The sequence below is a fragment of the Colobus angolensis genome, unplaced genomic scaffold (genome assembly GCF_000951035.1).
Source record: "Colobus angolensis palliatus isolate OR3802 unplaced genomic scaffold, Cang.pa_1.0 Scaffold49, whole genome shotgun sequence".
Classification (NCBI taxonomy): Eukaryota; Metazoa; Chordata; class Mammalia; order Primates; family Cercopithecidae; genus Colobus; species Colobus angolensis.
In genome coordinates this window covers 4,008,601-4,020,284 of record NW_012118376.1, presented here as the reverse complement: position 1 = coordinate 4,020,284, position 11,684 = coordinate 4,008,601, and the positions used below count along the sequence as shown (strand labels likewise).

General features: G+C 42.5%; 1 pseudogene; it reads left to right on the top strand.

Annotated features, from left to right (window-relative positions):
- Positions 1–1,265: 1,265 nt before the first annotated feature.
- On the top strand, positions 1,266–6,400 carry LOC105524194 (annotated as a pseudogene).
- The last annotated feature ends 5,284 nt before the right edge of the window (positions 6,401–11,684 follow it).

The following is an 11,684-nucleotide window of genomic DNA, read 5'->3' as shown; positions in this document are numbered from 1 at the left end:
CCATGTTGCAAAATAAACTGGAAAAATAAATAGCAGTTTCTTTGGCTGGCTTTGGTGGTGTATTGCTTTGGATAGAATTCCAAATGGAAATTCAGATGGCTCTTAAAACAAGATAGTGAGCATTTAGATCCCTGAGCTGAGGCTGCAGATAAAATTTGAGGCAGAGTACAGATTAGAGGGATAGTGGTCTGCAGTAGGACTCTTTCCAGTCTCTCAGCTGGCGGTGTCAAGTGGTTCTCTAGCTTACTCTGTGGAGCTCAGTGTTCTTCACTCATCATAAGGGCAACCTGAAAAAATGGGACTTGTATAACTGTCTGCCCTATTTCTTTTCTTAAAAATGCTTTACAAACTGTAAAGTTCTCTACAAATATAAGGTATTGTTCTGCCAACTGCATAGTGTTTAATAGTATCCTCCAAAACTCACCTTCACTTGGAACCTCAGAATGTGACCTTATTCGGAAATAGGGTCTTTGTGTATGTCATTAGTTAAGATGAAGTCATACTGGATAGGGTGGGTCCTAAGTCCAATGTCTGATGTTCTCATAAGAGAAGAGGACTCTCATGAACAGAGATGCATAGGAAAAAAGGTCGTGTGATGATGAGAGCAGAGATGGAACAGTGCAGCTACAACCTAAAGAACACCAAGGACTGCTGGCAATGACCAGAAGCTAGGAAAGGCATGGAGCAGAGGCATTCCCAGTAGATGACAGTAACAAGCCTCAGTTGTGACAACCAAAAAAGGCTTCTCTCAGAGTCTCCAGAGAAAAACAATCCTGCTGACACCTTGATTTCAGACTTCTGGCCTCCAGAACTGTGAGAGAATAAATTTCTGCTACTTTAAGCCACTGGATTGGTGATAATTTGTTAAGGCAGTGCCAGGAAATTCTCGTACCTCTTTTGGAAGATAACTACTTTGTGTCCCACACTATGCTAAGACAAATATGAAGAATACAAAAGTTGATCGAGATGTATCCAAGGATGGGCAGGAGGTTTTTATGTCTGATTTTTTTTTTTGGCCTGATCATGGACATTTTTGACCAGCTCGTCTTATTTGGTTAGAATAGGCAAATGAGTTTCTAGAAGAAAAACTGGGTTGTTATGGATTAAGGTGATGGATGGGTTATATATGTCAGGAGTCTACTTTAGTTGCAAGTAACCCCCCAAAATCAAATTCAAGTGAAATTTAACAGATATCATTAGGTCTCTTTCTCCACATCTCAACTTTCTTTCTCTTTTCCTGCTGACTTCAACTTCTCTTGTTGCAGATGGCTTCTCCATGGAAGCTTCCTTCCAGGGAGCCACAAGGAGCACAGATGCAGGCAAGTCCAGTTTATTTTGTCCTCGCTGGCACATCTTACAGTAGTGGTTCCTAACTAGGGTTAATTTTGCACCCCACCGCCGTGGAAATTTGGCAATGTCTAGAAATATTTTTGGTTGTCACAACTGGGACTTGTTGCTGGCATCTATTGGGAATGCTGCTGACCATCCTAGAATGTACAAGACAGCTCCCATAACAGACAGTTATCCAGAGCAAAATGTCAAGAGGGCCGATATTGAGAAACTCTGTCTTAGAACATCTTTCCTGAAAGTGCTGGTGGAGATGTTTCAAGAGGACTCCAATCTGCCAAGTTTTGGTCATGTGCCCAACCTTTACCCAATCAAAGTGGCCAGAATAACAACCACTGGCCATATCATTGACCAGGTGTGGGGCCAAACGATCAACCCCTCAAGACCCCATAGACAATGGGTTTTCTCCAAAGGGAAGAACACTTGGGAGGAAATGTGTGCTCACTACAAATTTGGTTTAAGGACAGGTGGAGGAGCTCAGACTCTTTTGACTAAATATTACTTATTACCTAAAGGAAATGAGGCAATCTTGATCATGACTCACCTCCAAAACAGCACTCTGAGGGTTCTATTATGTCTTCAGTAAATGTTTATTGAAGGTCTTGTCTGTGCCAGGTTCTGGGGCCAGGAAGGTGAACTTCACTGTCAGAGCTGAAGCTTGCAAGCTATGGAGCAGTGGAGGTGGGGAATATGGGGATATAAGCAAACACCCACACAAAACTGCTAAGAAAGAGAAGAGCCCATGAGAGAGAGTAATAAGAATGATGTATTTTGGGTAAATGGGAAACATCATAAGGCATAAGTAAGAGCAAAGGTGATAACTGTGGGTTTGTGCAGAAATGTCAGCTAGTGACTACTGGTTGGACTAAAGCTGTCTGTCCCTAACCTAGACAGATCCATTTTAAATAGTCATTGGTTTTGGAAAGCAGAGAGTTGGTTTATTTTTGTCTCTCTAATCTGATTCTGAGAAGACCATGAAAGAAAACAGAGAACGCAAAATACCTAAATTGTTCTAATTTAATAGAGGCTTAAAGGAAGACAGACTATTAAAAGTGCCTGAGGAAGTCTCACCTAAGAACTGCAGCATATGTCTGCAATAAGGTTTCAGAGCCCTGTCCCTGCACACACAGCTGTCTCTTCATAGGAGCACTAATGGGAGAGAGTGGATTTAACTGTGTGATGCTGTTGACCTTGGCCAGAGAATGCCAATGTTAGTTAGGAACAGGTCAGAGAGGGAACATGACTTAAAAACTACAAGTTTCCCATTTAAAGTACATAATTCAATGGTTTTTAGTATATTCACAGATACGTGCAATGATCACCACAATCAATCTTTAGATAATTTTCAACACCCACTATTGGCAGTAGCTCTTCTTTTTCCCCAACTCCCCAGCATTAGGTGACACCAATCTGCTTTCTGTCTCTAGGATTTGCCTGTTCCAGACATATCATACAGATGGAGTCACATAATATGTGGCCTTTTGTGTCACATATTATGTGTCTTACCAGTCACATAGTATCTGACTTCTTTCACTTAGCATGTATTTTCAAGATCCATCCACACTGTAGTATATATCAGTATATCATTCCTTTTTATGGCTGAATAATATTCCATTATAGAGATGTACCACATTGTACTCATCCATTCATCAGTCAGGGACATTTGAGTTGTTTCCAGCAATGATTTTTATTAGTTTTATGTGCCAGGTGAGCAAGGGAAGTGATGAGGCCAAATCCATCCCATGGTTGAGCTACCTGTAAGCCACTCTGGCCATATGGTAGGCAGGGCAGAGATGTCTTTCACCTGATGGTGGCTCAGGGCTTGTTTGTACATTTCAATTGTCAGAAATGTCCCCTGCCCTTCTTCCATGGACATCTGGATTTGGTTATGCCAACTACTCAGCACCTTTTGCAACATCATTAGTTCCTGTGTTGTCCTTTCCTCTGACGCTGTAGATTTATCATTGCCAGTGGTTTTGGCTCCACTAGCCTCAAACAGTATCTCTTCAAGTGCTAGATAACCTCTGCAGCAGTGCAGAGATTTGCAGCATAATCTTGTATAATAAACTCCTATGTAGTTGCCTCATTTTGCATTTAAAAACCTTTGATATTCAACAGTGTTATTCAGTGTTAATGATTCCTATAGGCATCATACCTTACAATTTTAAAAATCACTTTGACATATTAATCCATTTAATTTTCATTTCTGTGCTGAGAGGTAAGAAGTTGAACATTACTGTCCTCACTTGGCAGAAAAGTTGAGACTCAGAAGCCTCGAGGAAGCCATAGCATTGGCTCCAGAATCCAGGTTTCCTGACAGATCCTCCATTCCTCTTTCCTAAGGGACCACACTGATTTCCACGGTGCCGTGTAAACCACAGCAAAATGTGGCCAAATTGGTCTGCAAAAGACAACACCTGTGCATATGTGTCGGGGTCCTGAATCCTTTCGCTCTCCCAGTGGAGGGACACTGAAGCCTTACTCTTATTTGGAGATAGTACTGGTGTCTTTGTTCCTGCCTGCTTTTCCTCAGTACCACAGATATATTGAAAATGCCACTTAGCCTAAACCAGGGAGTTGAATGGGTTTTCACAATCTCAGTGACTAGCTAATTGTAGCTGCTGGGCACATGCTCTTATTTCTGTTGACGTACTGTAGAAGTGCCAGGACTGGGAAGTGTTGTCTGTGGGAAAGAGAGAGACACCAGCAAGAGGGGAGACAAATGGGCTCAAGGTAGCAGAGGGAGGGTTTTGTTCTTGGTAGTGTTTTCTTTGTTTAACTATTGTGAAGTGGTAAAATTGTTTCTGATTTTCCATTTAACTACTGTTGGAAAACCAGGAGAGCATGCATAGCATCAATACATGTTTGTCTTTAATTCTCATTTTGAGCTTTTGTTTTAACTCTTTTTTCCTGTAAGCTACTGTTAAATATGCAAACCAATTAACCTATCTTTCATCTCTTTCATTTATCCTCCCAGCTTCCAAAATAACAGAGGTAAAATTGTACCTATTTTCCTATCCTCCTCACAAAAGACATAAAAAGCACAAAAATTATACAATCACTACTCAGCAACTGAAATACCAAGATGTCAGGATGATCCATCCATAGACACAATAATAGCCAGTATTTGACATAAGTTTGTCCTGCCCAGTAAACTCCATGTCAGTAAGATTATGCCCTATTGTTAGTTTCTGCATCCTCAGGCAGGGCCCACCCGGCATGGGGACTTCACAGAGCAGGCATTCCATAAATACTTGCGGGATGAGTGAATCAGTGCACATAGTAGGCTCAACAAACATTTGATCGATTCCATCCACTTCTCTCCAGTTTAAAATAGTTTTATCACCAGGCACAGTGGCTCAAGCCTGTAATCCCAGCACTTTGGGTGGCTGAAGCAGGTGAATTGCATGAGTTCGAGGCCAGCCTGGGTAATGTGGCAAAACCCCATCTCTACAAAAAATACAAAAATTAGTTTTCCATGGTCCTCACAGCCTGGTCAGCCAGTTGCTCCTCATAGTCTTCCCAAAGGAGATCATTATTCCCTACAATGGCCTTCAGCTCCTCATGACCATCCCACTTGCTGCTGTAGATCTCCTACAGGGTTTCTGACACTCTTTTTGAACTTTCATGCCTCACTTTAGCTGCACTAAGGAAGTTCTCAAGGTCCTTGTATAGCTTGTGGTCTTCTGCCTGTTGTTAGTAGAAGTTGTTAGTGTTTTGTTCAAATCGTTCACCTTTGGTTTACTACTTGGCCCAGTTCAGTGATTATTAAGGAGAGAGTTGCCAAGTGGGGTTGAAAACTCGTGGATTATGATGGTGCCCGACATCACCTGGACTCAGTGCAGAATGCCAAGAAGAAAGATGAGGCCAAGACTTCCAAGACAGAGGAAGAGTTCAACAATGCCCAGACTGTTTGAAGATCTGAACTAAGAACTACTAGAGGAGCTGCCTATTCTTTATAATAGTCATATTGGCTACTATGTGACCATCTTCCAAAACATTTCCAACTTGAGGAATGTCTTCTACAGGGAAATGAGCAAGCTGAACCACAATCTCTAGGAGGTGATAAGCAAACTGGAGAAGCAACATTCCAATAAAGTGTTTGTAGTAAAGGGACTATCAAGCAGCAGCAGGCGCTCTTTAGTCATTTCTCCCCCAGTTCAAACATTTGTGGTCTCCAGTCCTCTTATCTCACCTACTAGTCCCTCTACACTTTCCTTGAAGAGTGAGAGTGAATCTGTCTCAACAACTGAAGATCTGGCACCTGATGCAGCCCTGGGGGAAGATAATTCTGAGATCAAGGAGCCCTTAGGAGATGAAGAAATAGAAAAGGAAGAATCTGAAGCAAGCTCCTCTGAGGAAGAAGAGCCTCTACCAGCCTGCAATAGCCCCACCCAGGCCAAGCCCTCACCTACCATTGAGAGTGGCAAGTCCCAGGGGGAAGTTCTCCCTAGCTCCCCAGCTCCATCACCAGGCAGAGCCCTGAGCCCTTCAGGGCAGCCTTCATCATCTGCTGCAGAAGTAGTCCTTTGGACTTGCACCACAAGTGAAGGATCTGAACAACCAAAGAAGACAGCCTCTCTCCAGAGGACCTCAGCACCCCGTAGTAGGCCTCCTCCACCCAGGGATACTCCAAGCCCCAGGCCCTCCTCAAGGAAGATACCCTCCAGCCTCTGGAGGGGGTTCACCCACCAGCCCTAGGGTCTCCTTGGGGACTGAGACTCCAAGTCCTAGGACCTCCCTAGAGGTCTCTCCTAATCCAGAACCACCAGAGAAACCAGTAAGAACTCCTGAGGTCAAAGAAAATGAAAACATCCACAATCAGAACCCCAAAGAACTTTGCACTTTTCCCACCTCAGTGACATCTCAGATTGCTTCAGAACCTGGAGAGGCAAAGAAGATGGAAGACAAGGAAGAGGATAATAAGCTTGTCTTAGCTGACTCCTCAGAGGGCCAAGACCAGTTTAAAGTCTCCATGGTACCAGACAAGAGCAACTTCACAGCAGCTGAACCTCAAGAAGAGGTACCTACAAGTGAAAATGCACAACTCTGAAGAGAAACTGCCAAGACTCCTCTTACCCCACCCCTCCCCAAAGAAGCTCTTCAACCAGAGGGTATAGGTCAGAGGGATATAAGAGCCAGCATCCATCCCTGGGTTCTCAGTAGGAATGCTGGTGCTCTCTAAAGACCTGGCATTAATGGAGGTAGAGAAGCAGCCTTATGGGAAAGATGGAGGGAGGCAGGCTGGGGAGAAGAGAACACTAGACTCAGGGAATATTTAATTCAGGCTTTAGCATTACTAGAATAAGACTTATACATTAACTAAAGTGAAACTATAATCACTATAAAAAGCAAAAGCATTTATAGATAGACACTTATCTATACAGAGACATAATCACACATACTAAGAGATAGTGAACAAATCTGTCTTTGACTTATGACCCATTTTGCAAGACTTAAAGCCAGAAGAACACATTTTCAGATTGCTAAATAAAGTCTGATTCTGACAAAAAAAAAAAATGCAAAAAATAGCTGGGTGTGGTGGCAGGCACCTGTAGTTCCAGCTACTTGGGAGGCTGAGGTGGGAGGATCACTTGAGCCTGGGAGGTTGAGGCTGCAGTGAGATGGAGCGTTGCACTCTAGCCTGCATGACAGAGAGACCCTGTCTCAAAAAAACAAAAATAAAATAAAATAGTTTTTTTCTCCTTATTGAAAGAGAAACCCCCCCACACAACTCTTGGCTGTAAAAAATGTCAAAAAATATGCATCTATTGGAGCAAGTATAACTAGTATGTAGGATAGGATCAGATGTGACCCCATTCTTGCTCTGACCTCATACCATTTCTCTAAACTTTACTTGGTGTGAGGATGGGGAGCCCTTACATGAAAACTCTGGAAAGCCCTATTATGTTTCTTCTTATCCTTAGGTAACAGCTCATGAAGTAGAGGAGAGCAAACAAACCAAAACAGGTGATTGTTTTAAAGTCTTCCACAGAAAATTTCTGCAGAATTATTTCACGATAAATCCAAAGTAAGGTAGTTTTGCTTAACAGATTTTGGTCTATATCCTAAAATTACATTGCCCAAGAAGAAGACCAAGCCAGGTGAGTTGGAATAAACCTGGAATAGGCGAAACTCTTTGTTTTCCCAAATGGCAGGAGAGTGCATTTGATTTAGAATATGGTGGAAGCCATGAAGGCAAGAATCCAAGAATGGTCCTGATTCATGGCATAGTCAGTCCATACTAGGTTTCCCGTGAGGTAAACCGTACCACAGGAATGGGCCAGTGACGGATAAGGAGTCAGAGGCTTGGACCCAGCCTAGGAATCTAGTCCAAATGATAGTGCTTTCCAAATGATAGTGTCCTAACCAGCAGGGTAAAAGTGGGTTTGACCAGTGCTGAGGTCCCCAGGATCTGATCCAGCAAGTAGGATATAAATTAGGAGTCTCCAAACATGGACCACACTTGAAATCAGGAAGATAACTGTATCATACTTCTGAATATTGCATTGCATCTAGGGGAAAGGTCCAGCTCACATAGCATGGTATAAATTAGAGCAAGTTGAGTCTCAGGATCCCAGGCACGTGAGCTCATAGAGGGTTTAAGTCCAGGTGCTGGAAAGTGGGGAAATAATTTGAAAGCCTTGAGAGAGTTAGGGATTAGGTAGATGTAGAGAGTTTTAGAGTGGAAGGGGGTTGTATTTCTGAAAGTATGTAGAGGTCCAAGTTCACCGCATGTATATTGTGTGTAAGATGGCAAGACTAATTCCAGACCACATCTTGGGATAGGGATGCCTCTACTGAACTTTCTGGAGACTTCCTGGCTCCCAGAGTACAGGTTGGTTGTGTTGAAAAGTAACTGGGGAGACCAGGACTGGTAAACCATTTCTTGGCCCTGTTTCAGAAATGGAGCTGTCAAAATGCAGCCCCTAAGGTGAACATTTGCAAAAGATTCTGGATTCTTCTCAAAAAGCTAGATTACTTGTACAGGGCTTTTAGCCTACAAGTGAGGCTGAGCTATATTTTAGCCTTTGTATTGAAATGCAAAGTAGGGAAGAAATATTTTTGTTGTGATAAAGATCATAGCCAGTCAGTAATCAAATAGATCATAAATGAGAATTGTTTAAAAAACACACACTTTAAACATTATCTTTTAACTTGAAATCTATACATGTATATTTATTCACCCATTTGCCAGTGTGGGTCTAAGGTCTTTTCATTGAGCATGAATTGGCTAATCATGGCTCTGCATCATTTTCATGTGTAAACTAACCCCATATGGTTTTCTCTATGATTCCCAGTTTCATCTTGAAAGTACATTGAGGATTTAAAGCCTCCTGCAAAAACAAAAACAAAAACAAAACGTGAGTGTAGAACTCTTCTAGAGTTCTTTTATAGTTGCCTTCCCCACACCTCATTTAAACATTTACCAAATTTATTTTTCCTTCCAAAATATTCACCTTATATTTTTATTAATATAATTACTACTTTTTCACACCCATATTTTGTCAGTTTGAGTAATATTCAATCAAATTATATCATTATGATGAAGGGAACTAGCAAAACCAGGTGTGGGAGCAAACCCAGCTGAATCTTTAGTGAAAATACAACTCCACAGGTGGGAACAGAAGTACTAGGTTGTGTTCAGAAGCATGGATGGCCTCCTGATCTGGAGAATTCAGCCTCCTACAAGTGTCAGTCAGCATTTGTTATAGAGGGAATGGAGAGTGGTTGTTAATTTTGTGAACTGGGGTTCAGTGGAGGTGTATTAAGAGAGTGCCAGCTGTACTGCTTAATAGGAGAGAGTACAATTAGCTGAAATTTTTGCTAATGTATATCCAAATCTAAATTTAATTTTGGGTACATATTATAATAAAAAATTAATCTATCTTATAATGATAGTCAACATGTAATGAGTGGTTTCTATTATTACAGCCTGAGCTAAATGCTTTACATGCAAACTTATGGATGTGATAACGCTCTCCCTATTTTTATTAATCTGTTCTTATGCTGCTGATAATGACATACCTGAGACTGGGCAATTTACAAAAGAAAGAGATTTAATGGACTTACAGTTCCACATAGCTGGGGAGGTCTCACAATCATGGCGGAAGGTGAAAGGCACATCTCACGTGGCGGCAGACAAGAGAAGAAGAGCTTGTGCAGGGAAACTCCCCTGTTTAAAACCGTCAGATTTCTTGAGACTTATTCACTATCACGAGAACAGCATGGGAAAGATCTGCCTCCCTGATTCAATTACCTCCCACCAAGTTCCTCTTACAACACATGGGAATTGTTAGGAGTTAAAATTCAAGATGAGATTTGGGTAGGGACACAGACAAACCATATCACCATTTCACAAGTGAACACACTGAGGCATACAGAGGCTATTTCCCTTGCTTGAGGTCACATGTTCAGTGTGCCCATGCTCTTAACCCACATCTATTTGGTGCCTGAATTCATACTCCTAATCATGACACCATGCTGCTTCATGTTACAGCAATAAATGCAAAGGGAGCTGATAGGCAGAAGCTGCCAAACAATGAAGTAGGTAGGATTCCTTAAAACACTTTTTAGTAATTCCTTTTAAAGGTCAAGGTGATTGTTGAATCAATTAAGCTTTCTGGTTCTCAGAAACCTGGATTACACTTCAGGGAGACTTCATTGCCCTTAAAGAGATATGACTGCCTGATATATAGTTAGATATGAGGAAGCAACCCAGGTCACTGTAACAACTCAACATTCGTTAAGCACTTGACTATTGAAAGCGTGAAAATAAAAAGGATGTGGCTATTTCTAGAAGGAACATGCAGTCTCCCTACTCATGAGAATAGGATTTGTGGTCCACTTGGAGAGACAGGATTGTTCACTTGATGATAAACCATGGAGGGCAAGGAGTACAAAGTCCTCAATGAGTGATGCAAACAAGAAGCGCCAGGAATGGGTAGGTTAAGGCCAGGATTGTGGTCAAGATGCTTAATGAAAGGCTTGGGGCTTCATGTGGGCCTTGAAGAGGGGCAGCTCGTCAAGGTGGGGGACATTCTGAGCAGGAGAAATGGAATGAATATAATTCCTGGGGTAGGAATATGCATCTGGGGCTCTTGTGTGCTTGCAAAAGGGGTCTTATCAAGGAGTGGAGAGAAACAGGTAGTATAGCACTAGCTCATGGAAGAACTGGACTGTCAGGCTAAGGAATGGGAATATCTTTCAGGCAATAAAGAATTACTTACATCAGTGTCTGTGGTATTGTGTGATCTTATTTGACTTCTAATAAGAATGAAAATACCTCCAGTCAACACAGTTGTTTGGTGGCAAGTCAAAACGTTTTGAACATTGCAGAAGATGCTTCTTTTTCTCCTCCTCCTCCTCCTCCTCCTCCTCTTCTTCTTTCTCCCCCTTCCCCTCCCCCTTTCTTCTCCTTCTCCTCCTGCTCCTGCTCTTTCTCCTTCTCCTTCTCCTTCTATTTTCTGTTTTTTGTTCTGTTCTAAGACCCAGTGTCACTCTGTTGCCCAGTCTGGAGTGCAGTGGCACAATCTTGGCTCACTGCAACTGCCGTCTCCCAGGTTCAAGTGATTCTCCCTCCCTCAGCCTCTGAGTAGCTGGGATTACAGGTGCCCACCACCACATCTGGCTAATTTTTGTATTTTTAGTAGAGACAGGGTTTCACCATGCTGGTCAGGCTGGTCTCGAGCTCCTGATCTCAGGCCATCCCCCAATCTTGGCCTCCCAAAGTGCTGGGGTTATAGGCATGAGCTGCCATGCCCAGCCCCCCTCATCTTCTTTATCTCCAGCACTTACACCTTTCTGGGAGATTTTCCAGCCAGGGGGTATGCTGTTCCCCCAGTGCCAGCTTTGGGCAGAATGAAAGTACCTAGGAGTGATGTCCTGGGAGTAGTTCTCAGCCAACGGAGGTTGGCAGGTGCCTGGACAAATACCCCAACCTCCTCACCCCTCAGTGGAAGCAGCTCTGCGTTGTGGATTCTCCACTGTCTCCAAATGTTCCCCAGAGAACTGAACCCTAGTTGCCAACAACAGGACTTGCTTGGTAACACAGCCTTTATTCACTGCCTTTCCTTCCCACTCCTCTACAGAGATTTCCTGGGATCACCTCCCAATGAAACTATTTGCACTTTAATCTTTGTCTCAGGGGCTGCTTCTGGGAGAATCCAAATTAAGATAGTTATTTTTTTTAAATAGCAGACTCTTTTTTAACCAGCCCGCCACCAAACCTTTAAAAAACTCAAACGGCGAATTTACCTCTGGAAGCAGCATGAGTACCTGACAGGCATGTATAGCACTTTTGTTTTTTTTTCTTTTTTCTTTTCTTTTTTTTTTTT